General features: G+C 47.0%; 1 pseudogene; it reads left to right on the top strand.

Annotated features, from left to right (window-relative positions):
* Positions 947-1871, top strand: LOC108637505 (annotated as a pseudogene).

The following is a 14199-nucleotide window of genomic DNA, read 5'->3' on the forward strand; positions in this document are numbered from 1 at the left end:
GTGGGTCCACCCTCCCCGAGTGTTACAGCCCCCCCAGCGGCAGCGCTCGCTGACTCCCGGGGCCGAGGGAGCCAGCCCTCATCGCCACGCTCTCCCCACTCCCGGTGCTCCCTCCCGCGGGGCGTCCCCCGCGGGGGGGGCGGGGGGCGGGGTGCACCAGGGGTCTCTTCCTGGCGGGGGGGGGGGGGCGTCTCCGATTGTACCGCTGCCGGACTCTCATGGCCGGCCTTAGAGCAGCCGCCAGGAAGCCAACTAATTTGGCCAAAATAAATTCAGTGAGGCAGGAGCCAAATGAGAGCTCAGCAGCCTCCCTTGAAAGGATAATGAAAGCTTTTAGACAGTATACCCCTATGGACCCACAGGCAGATGTGTCACGAGCGGCAGTTATGTTAACATTTGTAAATCAAGCAGCCCCCCGATATTAGGAAAAAAGTTACAAAAGATAGAGAGGTTAAATAAACAATCCTTACAAGATCTAGAGAGGGCAGCCGAGAGAGTTTTTAATCATAGAGAGACCCCAGAAGAGAGAGAGGACCGCATTAGAAGAAAAAAAAAAAATTTAGAGCTGAACAAAACCGTAAAAATCAAAAAGAGCTGGCCCAGATATTTTTTGCTGGGGTTGAAAACAAAAACAGGTTCCAAAAAGGGAAAAAATTGGACTCAAAAACTGAAAAAAAAACGACAAGGCATAAGCTTAAAAAAAAAACACCAATGCGCGTTTTGTAAAGAGTTTGGACATTAAAAAGATAAATGCCCCCCAAAAAATCTCAAAGAGGGGCCCAAAAACCCTAAGAACGAGACTCCCTCCCCAGACAGTCATATCCTCTACGCGGGTGAGGACAGCGACTAGGGGGGTCAGGACTCAAAGCCCCTCCCCAAGTCCTGGATAACTATAAATGTAGAAGAAAAACCGGTTGGCTTCATGGTGGACACGGGAGCCCAATACTCAGTCTTAAACCAAAAGGATGGACCCATGTCTAAAAAAAAGTAGCTGGGTGCAGGGAGCAACCAGGACTAAACGATATGGATGGACTACAAAACGGCATGTGAACTCGGGGGCCCACCAGGTGACCCATTCTTTTCTGGTGATACCTGAGTGTCCAGCGCCCTTGTTGGGAAGGGATTTACTGTCTAAAGTAAATGCCCAAATTCATTTCGACCACGGGCAAGTGTCGGTTTTAGATGGGACCGGGCATCCTCTTCAGGTCTTGTCTCTGGCATTAAAAGATGAATACAGACTCTACTTGCCAGAGGCCCCAGCAACAATAAGCCCCGAAGTACAACCATGGGTTCAAAGATACCCTCAGGCCTGGGCTGAAACAGCAGGAATGGGACTAGCCAAACAGAGGCCCCCTATCATTGTGGAACTGAAAGCCAGTGCTTCCCCGGTGAGGGTACGACAGTATCCCATGAGTCAGGAGGCTCGACAAGGAATTACTCCTCATATACAACGCCTCATAGACGCTGGGGTCCTGAAAAGGTGCCAGTCCCCATGGAACACTCCCCTGCCGCCTGTGAAAAAGCCTGGGAGAACTGATTTTAGACCAGTTCAAGATCTACGAAAAGTCAACAAACGGGTGAGTGATATTCTTCCTGCGGTTCCTAACCCTTATACATTGCTAAGCAACTTGCCTCCAAACTACATTTGGTATATTGTTTTAGATATAAAAGATGCCTTTTTCAGTTTCCCTCTTCCTCCCACAAGCCAAGAGATCTTTGCCTTCGAATGGCAGGAAGACGGTGGTCAGACCCCTGTGCAGCTGACATGGACTCGCTTACCACAGGGTTTCAAAAACTCGCCCACGTTATTTAATGAGGCCCTGGACGAAGACCTCCATGAGTATCAGGTTGAACACCCTACCATTGTTTTATTACAATATGTTGATGACCTCATGCTGGCAGCGGCTACAGAGAAAGAGTGCCAAGAGGCAACAGGTGACCTTCTGCAAACCTTGGGGACTTTAGGTTACAGGGCCAGTGCCAAAAAGGCCCAGATTGCCAAGCAAGAGGTTACATACCTCGGTTATAAGATAAAACAGGGCCAGAGGTGGCTAACACAAGCTATAAAAGAAACCATCCTCCAGATCCCTGAGCTGGCTAACCCTAGACAAGTGAAAAAATTTCTGAAAACTGTGGGATATTGCCGGTTATGGATCTTGGGGTTTGCAGAAAAGGCCAGGCCCCTATATAAAGAGACCAAAAAAAAAAACAAGGACTGGAAATGGACTGAGCCAATGAAAGAGGCCTTCCAAGAGCTCAGGCGAGCCTTGCTAGAAGCTCCTGCCCTTGCCCTCCCTGATCCATCTAAGCCTTTCCAATTATTTGTAGATGAAAAGTGGGAGATAAGAAAAGGGGTACTAACACAGAGATGGGGACCATGGAAGCGACCTGTAGCTTACCTTTCCAAGAGACTGGACCCAGTGGCAGCCGGATAGCCACCTTGCCTCCGTATCATCGCGGCCACTGCGCTCTTAGTCCACGATGCTGATAAACTGACTTATGGACGGAGACTCTTGGTCTACACTCCTCATGCCATAGAGTTTTAAAACAACCCCCAGGTAAATGGATTTCTAATGCCCACTTGACGCACTACCAGGCCTTGCTACTTGACACCCCACAGATTCATTTCCAAACGCCCTGCACTCTAAATCCGGCCACTCTTTTGCCCAATCCGGAAAAAAATAGCCCCCTCCATGATTGTGATGAGATACTGGCTGGGGTAACAGCAATACAAAAGGACTTAACCGATACTCCACTGGATAACAGTGAGCTAAAATGGTTCACAGATGACAGCAGTTATGTAAAAGATGGACAGAGACGGGCAGGAGCCACAATAATAGATGACTCTGGACAGACGATATGGGCAGAGGCCCTTCCCCCGGATACCTCAGCACAAAAGGCAGAGTTAATTGCCCTGATTCAAACATTACAGAGAGCCAAAGGAAAAAAATAACTATTTTCACTGACAGTTGCTATGCTTTTGGCACGGTACACATCCAGGGCCCGATATATCGGGAACGGGGGTTTTTGACAGCTGAAAAAAAAAAATTAAAAACTTGCCTGAAATCCGTAGACTTTTAGAGGCTGTACAGATGCCTCGGGCTGTGTCAATAGTACACGTACCTGGACATCAGAAGGGTGACAGCCCCACGGCACAAAAAAATCGTGCCGCAGACCTGGCAGCTCAAAAAGTAGCTGATGAAGACTTCATCACCCCTGTGTTGGCGATCGGACTTCCACCTCCAGGTATAAAAACTCTGCCCCCAACCCCTGCGTGTTCATCCACAGACCTTGCTTGGATGCAAGAACACGTCAACCTTCAAAAAGGTAAAGATGGATGGTACCGAGACTCAGACGGCTACTTGATACTCCCTGCTCAGTTGGGATGGCAACTATGTGAGCATTTACACTTGTCTACTCATCTGGGAGAAAAAAAGACTCTGATGCTCTTTCAAACTGCGTGCCTGCGATTTCCCCGGCACCAGACAACTGTAAAGAACCTAGTACATGCTTGTAAGGCGTGTCAACAGATGAGGCCAGGAAAAGGACAACATGCAGGACTGAGGTATCGGGGAAAAGGACCAGGGCAACACTGGGAAATAGATTTCACCGAGGTAAGGCCCGGCAAGTATGGTTACCGGTACTTGTTAGTGTTGGTGGATACCTTCTCAGGGTGGGTGGAGGCTTTTCCTACAAAGGGAGAAACCGCGATGATAGTGGCAAAAAAGATTTTAGAAAAAATAGTTCCCAGGTTTGGCCTGCCAGTGACCATTGGCTCTGATAATGGACCTGCTTTTGTGAGTCAAATAGTTCAGAGCCTTGCCCTAGCCCTGGGGACTAAATGGAAGTTACATTGTAAATGCAGTCCACAGAGCTCAGGGCAAATAAAAAAAAATAAATCGGACCCTAAAAAAACTTTAACTAAATTGGCTATAGAGACTGGCGGGGACTGGGTGACCCTCCTTCCCTTAGCCCTCTTCCGTGCGCATAATACCCCTTATCAACTTAATCTGACCCCATTTGAAATTCTGTATGGGAGACCTCCCCCTGTATGTCCAATATTTAAAGGGAAAAAACTACCGCCTCCCACGTTGGGATAATTCCAAGAGGCCTTGATGGCCTTAAGCAAGGTGCACTCTCGTGTCTGGAAACTGCTCCAGGAAATACATGTGGGTCAAAATAAAAAAACTATTCCCTCACATGACATTGGCCCAGGAGATTGGGTATGGGGAAAAAAAGGCACCAAACCAAGGCACTAGAACCCAAATGGAAGGGTCCTTATGTTGTTCTTCTTACCACCCCAACTGCCCTAAAGGTCGACGGTATCGGGCCTTGGGTGCATTGCAACCACGTACGCCCAGCTACTTCAGAAGAGCAGGAAGACGCTAAAAAAAAAAAAAAAAAAAAAGCTTCTCTGCACCCGTCCAACCCCCTGAGGCTGAAGCTCTGGCGTTGTCGACAAGACCAAGACAACTCGTCTGGACCATCTTATGGATGACCATGTTACTCTGCTCCGAAGCTGCCAGCGTGAACCCGCACCAACCCTGTCAAAATCACCTAAAAACTGCAAAATGGACTAACACATGAGATGCTTAACTCCACCACTGCAATACATCCACCAAATACTTGGTGGCCAGACTTATACTTTGACCTTAAGCCAGTGGTAAATGTACCCTGGAAGAGGGGCAAGCTCCAAAATCATGCATTCTGGGCATGTCCAGGTGCGCCCAGGCATAACTAAAAGATCTGTGGGGGGATATAGGGGGGACTCTGTGCTGCCCTAGAAAAAGAGTGTTGTTTTTATGCTGATCACACAAAAATAGTTTAAAAATCTATGGCCAAAGTAAGAGAGGGACTAGCCCAAAGTAAACGAAAACGTGAGGCTCAACAAAGATGGTTTGAGTCTTGGTTTCAACGATCCCCTTGGTTGACCACCCTAATCTCCACCTTGCTGGGACCCCTGCTAGTACTTTTACTAATGCTTACCTTCGGCCCATGTATTATCAATAGACTTGTAGCCTTTGTAAAGGAACACATAAATACAGTACAGCTGTTTGTGCTTCGACAACAATATCAAACTGTGTCTCAGGACCGAGAGGAAGATTCCTCTATATGATCTAAGGACAGGGGGGAATGTTAGGGACCAAACGACGGGCTCTAGGACCTGAGTCATGTTCACCAGAAAGAGACAGGATATGCGCTCATCCTGCCTGGCCAATCATGTAACGCCAGCTACTCCTGTAACTGAGACAAAAAAACTGCCTGTATATAAGCCACCATACTCCTTTGTTCGGGGCTCTTGTCGGATTCCCCTGTGCGGGAGGAGACTTGGGCCCTAGCGCGCTAGAAATAAACAAACTCCCTTCTTGCCTTTGCATTACTATGGTGGACTTGCTCTCTCGGTTGGTTCGGAGATACGGGCTCGGTGCATAACACTTAATAGTTTGGATCACTTCCCAAACCCTACATGCTCAGAAGTGACTTTTAGCTGCAAAAATCAATCAAGGCAGAATTTAACCAAGAGAGCACAAAACTCCATGACCTGAATGTGTTAGACTCTTATCTATGCCCAGGCTTGTCTGGAACAAGCCCATCTACCTTGGCAGACAAGGGTCAAGTCATAAGGGGCTGTGAACATCCCATTCAGGGCTCCCTCCTGAGCTGAGCTGTAGTCCTGGTTCCTCCTCATCCATGCTCATCACCACTGATTCTCTTATGAATTTATGGGATACACAAAAGTATTACAGTCTCCCACACACCAAGCAAGGCTCTGAGCATGTTCCCATAGGCTGTTTTATAACAACAAAAAATGGGTCTTTTGATTTCCCACTCAGATCAGCACACTGAGGCTTCATCAGCTCAGGGGGCTTCCCTAATGCACAAAGCTCTTGCTGAGCGACCTGTACAAAGTTTGATAGTTTAGTTGCTAAGTCGTGTCTGACTCTTTTGAGACCCCATAGACTGTAGCTGGCCAGGCTCCTCTGTCCATGGGATTTTGCAGGCAGGAATACTGGAGTGGGTTGCCATTTCCATCACCAGGGAATCTTCCCCACCCAAGCATTGAACTCAAGTTTTCTGCATTAGCAGGCAGATTCTTTACCATCGACTTACCAGGGAAGCCCCACCAATAGGTACATGTATTTAATTAGGCAGAGGCTCCTTCATGGCTGAAGAGCGTATCTTATTCTTTCCTGAGTCTCCAGAGCCTATCCCGGCATACAGCAGGTGCTCAATACATGTGTGCTATAATGAAAATGGGCAGACCTCTCCTCTACCAGCTTCCAGAACAGCTGCCTTACCACAGAGATGAGAAGGAATGGGTTTCATTTATTACATCTCAAAAGATGACTGTCTGATGTTTATTTTTCCTGTGGTATAACATTGTAGCCCTTCATCACCCAGGGGTCAGGTGGAGGGAGTTATTAGGAAGCAGCTGGCTCAGGCAGGGTTATTTGGTCCAGTGTATATTTCAGTTCTTGAGATTGATGGGCTGTCCTCTTAAAGGCACAGAGGCTAAGGAGGAAGCCCTATTAAACTGGTTGAGGTTGAGTGTGGTGGGGACAAGAGACAGATGAGAATTTGACAAAGTTTGCTGTTGAAATCCAGGTCCCTGCCTCCATTCCTTGAAGTCCCTCAGAGTAACCACAGCAAGCACTAAGCCTGCCTGGAAGGAACCAAGGACAGGGAAAGGGTACAGTTTGGAAAACCAAAAGGCCAAATGAGACAAAGTAGCTGCCATTTACCATTTAAGAGCCCTCAGTGTCCTTGGAATTATATTAATCACTCCCAGATACCCTGTCTTGTAGCTGAATTCTCACAGCAACTCTGTGAGATGGGTAATATGATACTCATTTTATACTTGAGGGAACAGGCTCAGAAAAGTTAAGTGACTTTCCCGAGATCACAAAGCTGACAACTAGAGAAGCTGGGAAAGATCCTGCTCTTTGCATCACTCCACAGCTTTTTCAATATTGTGGTAGCTGAATAACGACCTCCAGAGCATCCACGGGGCTTCCCAGGTGGCTCAGTGATACAGAAACCGCCAGCAGTGCAGGAGACTCAAGTTCCGTCCCTGGGTCAGGAAGACCGCTGGAGAAGGAAATGACAACCCACATCAGTATTCTTGCCTAAAGAATCCCAGGGACAGTGGAGCCTAGTGGGCTACAGTCCATGGGGTCACAGAGTCAGACAGGAATGACCCACTAGACACAGACACTGCTGAGTCCAAATCCAGCCTTGTGAATTTGGTAGGACTGGGATTGTAATTAACCACATTTTCAGATGGGGAAAGTGGGACTCTGCGAAATCTGTTGCTTTGCTTAATGTTACAGAGGAGATAGGATTTAAGCCCTAGATCTGCTGTTACACCACAGACTGAGCGGTTTAATTAACAGAAATTAATTTTCTCACGAGGGAGGCTGGAAGTGTGAGATCAAGGTGTCCGCAGAGTTAGTTTCTTCTGAGGCCTCTCTCCTTGCCTCGCGATGGCCTTCTTCTCTCTGTGTCTTCACCAGGCCTTCCCTCTGTACAGCTGCGTCCTTCTCATAGGACAAGGGTCAGACAGGATTAGGGCCACCTGAATGAGCTTATTTTAATTTAACACCCCCCCCCCGAAAGACCCTGAAAGTAGAGGATTAGAATTTCAACCTAGGCGTTTTAGGGGGACTTCATTCAGCTCTTCACAGTCTCTATGGTTCTAGATCAATGTCTCTATCAAGCATCTCATGAAATGGCATAGTTACTTCTCTTTACATTTCTTATAATTTTTTTAATTGAAGGATGATTCCTTTACAATGTTGTGTTGGTTTCTGCCATACATCAGCATGAGTCAGCCACAGGTACACATATGTCCTCTCCCTCTTGGACTCCCTCCCACCTCCCACCCCATCTCACCCCTCTAGGTTGTCACAGAGCACTGGGTTGAGTTCCCAGCGCCAAGTTGCTTCTCTTTAAATAACAGTAAACAGCAGGAGACTTCTTAGTATTATCACCCCAGAGTTCTGCATTTCTGCTTTGCACAGTCCAGCATCAAGAAGGAGAGAAGGAGGGAAAGTGTGGGCACTCGGAGCCAGACAGACACAACGGACTACACTCAGAAAATTCTTAGGTAACCAGAACAGGAAGAGCCATCTCCAGAAGCAGAGAAATTTCCATTGCCTGACAAGCAATTTGAGTTCTCAGAAAGCAGGGCTTCTGGGGTGAAGTCAAAAGGGACCTATCTGGGGGCCTCCCCAGTAAAGGATTGCACTCTGCTTCTCTGAAAGATGATCTTTAAGCAAACACAGTGCAGCCAGTTTGGGGGTGGGGTGCCTCCCAGTAGGGACAGTGAGTAGTGCGACAGACACAGCAGCCGTCTCCACGTGTGCCTGCTCCAGATCCCACCACAGTGGAGGATAAACAAACGTCCCTTTGTGACTGTGACCCATGGTTTGCCAAGAGATTTTTCAGTTTGATCACATTTTCAATTAAGTTTTATTCGGAACAATGTTTGGAAGTAATACTTGTGGTCTCTGTAAATGAAAAACCAAATTGCTTTGACAAATTCACATATTTCCTATCAGGACCCCAAAAATGACAAAACAATCCAGTATTCACATCCTGGATGTTATCACCATTATACCTTTGGGCAGAGACATTTTGTAGTTCTTTCCACACATTCCCCATGCTTATTCCCCCAAATACACACTGACATGTGTACACTTTCCATGAAATTAAATTTCTATTTCTGATGGTGTCAAGCAATTACTTTTCTGTCTTGAAAAACTGACCCACACGAATTTCAGTTTTTCCTTCTTCCTCAAAACATGCAGTCAAATAATCCAGATTCTTTCTGCAATCCATCCTCAACCTAAGGCCAGTCTGAGCTTGCAGACAAATAGACCAGTGCTGTTCAAAGACAGTCCATATGGTCAGGACAGGAACTGAGAGTCAATATTTACAAACTTTTAAATCAATCCGATATCATCACCATATTCTTGTGTAAGGTTATTTCCCTAGTGATTCATTTTTTATTGCAAAGTATGAAAGTATTAGTCCACAGAAGATGGAAACTTATTTTAAAAAATCCACTCTTTCACTGCAAGAGGTTTGGGAAGCACTGAGTGGAGGATACCCGCTCGTAACTGGGGAATCATGGGATGGTCATTGCAATGCACAGTTCATTCACGCAACGTGCTTACTGGTCATATTACAGTGGAGAGGATGCTGGGCCACAGTTAGAAGCACAAGCTCTGAAGTCAGATACAGGGGTTCAAATCCTGGCTCTGATACTTACCGGCTAGGTAACCTTGGACAAATTCTTTATGCTCAGATTCAGTTTTCTCATCTGTAAAATAGGTATATTAACAGGACTTCTGGACTTTCCCAGGTGGTTCGGTGGTAAAGAATCCTCCTGCAATGAGACGCAGGTTCAATCCCTGGATGAGGAAGATCTCCTGGAGAAGGAAATGGCAACTCACTGCAATATTCTTGCTGGGAAATCCCATGGACAGAAGAGCCTGGCAGGCTACAGTCCACGGGGCCGCGAAGAGTTGGACACGAATGAGGAACCAAACAACAGCAGGATGTGTACAAAGTCTCTGCAGATTGAATGGTACTTGGCCCATGTAAGCAACAATGGGTGATGGTAAGGAGGAGGTGTGGAGCATTCTGCCAGGTGCTAGCTTAGCTTGGTGGTTGAATAAACCAGAGCCCTTGTCCTCTACATGCAGACAGTGTGAACCAAGTAATGCTCTGAGGAGGAGTGAGCTGGGGGAGCTGTAATGGGCACCTGGGGGAGTGAGGGAGAGGAGAGAAGGGTACACACACCCTGGAATATTATTCAGCCGCAAAAAGGAATACAATCTTGCCATTTGCAATAACACAGATGGGCCTGGAGAGTATTATTATATTGAGTGAAATAAGTCAGAGAAAGACAAGTGCTCTATCATTTGACTTACGTGTAAAATCTAAAACAGAAAATGAACAAATCAAACCAAAGAAAAAGAGACTCATAGATGTGGAGAATAAACACGTAGTTTCCAGAGAGGAGGAGGTGAGGGTGGGCAAAATACGTGAAGGGAGTTAAAAGGCACAAACTTCCATTTATAAAATAAATAAGTCATCGGGATGTATTATATGGCGCAGGGAATAGCGTCAGTGGTACTGTAATAGCTCTGTATGGGAACAGATGGTAACTAGACTCACTGGGATGCTCTTTTTACAATGTATTTAAATGTTGAATCATTATGTTGTACACCTGAAATGAACATAAGATTATAATCAACTCCGTTTCGATTTCTAAAAAGAAATAAAGGAAGCAGAGAATGGCTGGACTCTATAGGAGCAAAGGGTGTGTGCTGAGAAGGACCCAGCAAACAGAGAGACGAAGCAGGGTAGACCCAGGTGACAGGGAGCATCAGAGCAGACAGAGATGTTTAGCACCACGTTGCTCAACTCCCGGCGCAGCATCTGTATTGCAGGCTGTGAACGCCCCGTGCATGCAGCGCAAGGCAGTGGTAGAAGCTGCTTCTGAAGCTGCACGACAGCGGCCCGAGAAGACCCGTAGAGGGTCCCTGCAGTTTCACTGAGCACCTACTATGCACAGCATCCTGAGCTGGGCACCCGCCCCAGCACATGGGAGAGTTCAAGGCGCATGCGGCTGCTCTCAGCTATGGCTTCTCTTTCCCCAGAAAGCTTCCCGTGACTCACAGGCTGGGTGGATTCATTCAATCATTTAACAGATTTTGCTGCATTTCTGAGCCCCAAGAGCTCTACTGAGCACACACGGGGTGCCCCCCGGAATCATCGTGCTTATCACACTGCATTAGAGCAGTGTGTTTACCGCTCTGTCTCTTCTAGGCTGTGCGCTCCCTGAGACCAAGGACTCCATTCTGTTCAACTGTGCCTTTCTAGAACATCACCTGACATGTAATAGCTGTTTATTAAATGTTACCCAACATGACTAGAGACGACTAATGAATGAAGGGGTGAGTGAATAAAGGAATGACAGGTAAGCATACAGTCCACCAAGGGACATGGTGCGCTCAGCCACCCCTGGGACTGGCTGAACGAAGAGGAGGCAAGGAGCAGGAGCAGATATACAGTCACCCCGGCTGCCCCACGGCAGGAGCCCCAGCTGCGAGCATCTGTGCTGCTCTGGGGAAGGACCATCGTGACAGCCCATGCCTCGCATTACTCCCAAGATGCAAATAAGCCCGAGTCTCAATACAAGGCAGTCCTTAGTTTGCGTTGGGGAATAAAGTTTTTGGCTATAGGTATGGGGGAGGAATTGTGTGTGAATCTCAACACTTCATGGCAAATAGATGGTGAAACAGTGGAAACAGTAACAGATATTATTTGGGGGGGCTCCAAAATCACTGCAGATGGTGACTGCAGCCATGAAATTAAAAGACGCTTGCTCCTTGGAAGGAAAGTTATGACCAACCTAGACAGCATATTAAAAAACAGAGATATTATTTTTCCAACAAATGTCTGTCTAGTCAAAGCTATGGCTTTTCCAATAGTTGTGTATGGATGTAAGAGTTGGACTATTAAGAAAGCTGAGCACCGAAGAATTGATGCTTTTGAACTGTGGTGTTGGAGAAGACTCTTGAGAGTCCCTTAGACTGCAAGGAGATCCAACCAGTCCATCCTAAAGGAAATCAGTCCTGAATATTCACTGGAAGGACTGATGGTGAAGCTGAAACTCCAATACTTTGGTCACCTGATGGAAAGAACTGACTGATTTGACAAGACCCTGATGCTGGGAAAGATTGAAGGCGGGAGGAGAAGGGGAAGACAGAGAATGAGATGGTTGGATGGCATCACCGACTTGATAGACATGAGTTTAGTAAGCTCCAGGAGTTGGTGAAGGACAGGGAAGCCTGGCGTGCTGCAGTCCATGGGGTCGCAAAGAGTTGGACATGACTGAGTGACTGAACTGAATTGAACTGATGGGGGAGGAATTGTGTGTTTGAATCTGACCTATGAAAAATAAATAACATGCTTTAACAGAGAAGGCAGAGCCTTACTGTTGAGGAAGGCTGAACTAGTGCCAGAGTTTTTCTCTGCCATTTATTTCTGTGTGATCTTGAAATCTGACTGTCTCTCTCTGAAGCACCATGTCCTTATCTGCAAAAAGAAAACAATAATGGAACCTAGCAAAGGTTGCAGATGAAATGAATTCATGCCTGAGAGGGCTCAGCTTGGTGCCTGGCTCCTAGAAAGTCCTCAGTGGATGATGGCTGCGATGGGGAGGATGAAAATTAAGATGGAAAGGGGGAGAGGGGGGAGCAGAAGAAGAAGGAGGGGGAGGAACAGAAATGAAAGAGGAAGAGGGAGAGCCTGGAGGCCACGTGCAGCCTAAGATTCCATATTTTACCCTTTCCCAGCATTTCCCTTGAGATACTGCAAGGAAAATCATTTCAGCACCTGTTAGTCATATTTCTCTTCTTTCCTCCTTACATAGGTTACAAAATATCACTCCTGAGGCTGAGATCCCCAAGAGCAAAGGAGACAAATCTGTCAAATGGTTCTCCAACCTCACAAGTTCTGACACTGAGACAATGCCGCCACCTACTGCCCAACAGAGGCACTGCCCTTGCTCCCCCCCGGAGCTGACAAGACCTCCAAGAGCAGGGCTGGGGCTGTGGATGGAAAGATGTCGCTCCAACATCACCTCCAAAACACTCTGCCTGTCGCCTATCTCACCAGCCTTCCTCTCTCCTGGAAACATGAGTGAGGCTGACAAATGTTCCAACAGGTAAGTCATCTCTGCAGAATCCCACTGTCCAGATTAACTTCTGCAAAGGGATGTTAGGGAAAGGATGGAAGCCACATCCAGTGAGATTCTGAGCCGTGTCTCCACTCCTGTCTCCATGATCACTAGCCTGCAGGCATGCTAACCACAAGCTGTCTGGATTTTAGGGGCTTTCGGGCTGTTCTCTTTTCCCAGAAAGCAGTTGCTCACTCCATCCCCCCATCTTTCCCTGTTAAGATTCTACTCATCTTTCCATCCCTCATTGGCTTTCCTTCGTCTAAGACAAAGTCTCAGCATCTTAATACAGCCCAGGAGGCCCCGAAAGAACTTTACACTTGCTGTTGCCCCAGTTCCTCTTTCCCCAACTTAATGATGAACTTGCAGTCACTTTAAGGGCGTTCATAGTCGATATCACAGCTGAAAAGCCTTTCCTGGACCGCTCGCCCTGACACGGTGAGCATCCCTACAGTTCTTCCACAGTCACCAAGGTTTGGAGTTGTTCATGCTTATTTCTCTTCCAGGAGCCCATGACCATGAGTTGCATGTGGTAGAGTCTATATATCATCCATTCTTCTATGCCCCACAGTGCCTAGAAGCCCTTCAATTATTATTTGTTGAACGAGCAGAAGAATCAGTCAATTAATTAATCAACAAACCACTGAATGAGTAGAACGCCTGTTGTAAGGATGTCTCTGATACTTATTAACACGTACTCTTGGCCAGTCTCTCCATACCTCTTGCCTTAGTTTTCGCATCTGGGAAATTGCGGTAGTGAAACCGATGACCTGGGATACAATGGTGAACCAAGCACAATTCCTGCCCTTGGGAATTTACATTGTAGAATGTTGGAGAGGGACCGAAAATTAACAAGCAATTGCTACAAGATGACTTAGCAAGCCCACAGAAGCTTCTAAACCAAGATGACTTAGCAAGCCCACAGAAGCTTCTAAACCAATCTGGGGTTAGGGACGTCATCCTAGAGGATATGACAAGTAAATAATATAAAATGACAAATAGTGAGTGAAAGCAGAGCAAGAAAATAGAGGAGGAACATGGTCATCGTGACTACCATACGGGAAGCGGTGTTGCATCACGTCCGAAGTGGTCTCACGTGTAAGGATGCAATAATGCGATTCACTGGGGACAAGATGTGCCAGGCACAGGGCAGTACAAGTGTAAAGTATTGAACCAGTCCTGGCGATAGTATCCACTGCATTCCTTTTAGTCACATGCGCTTTCTCTTGCATTCGGGTTCCCAGGAAAGGATACAAAATGCTCCTGCCAGAGATATAAACCGCACCCCAAGGGCAACTTCTGCTCTCAGGCTCTTAACGTCTTCTACATGGCCCGTGGGGCTGAAAATCAAGAGGATAACCTGCAAGTGCTCTCTGCCTCTTTGTCACCTAGAAGCCTGGGCAGCACTTGCCTGCTTCCTCCCTCCTGCTCTCCATGGTCTTCAT

This window comes from Capra hircus, chromosome 14, assembly GCF_001704415.2.
Source record: "Capra hircus breed San Clemente chromosome 14, ASM170441v1, whole genome shotgun sequence".
NCBI lineage: Eukaryota > Metazoa > Chordata > Mammalia > Artiodactyla > Bovidae > Capra > Capra hircus.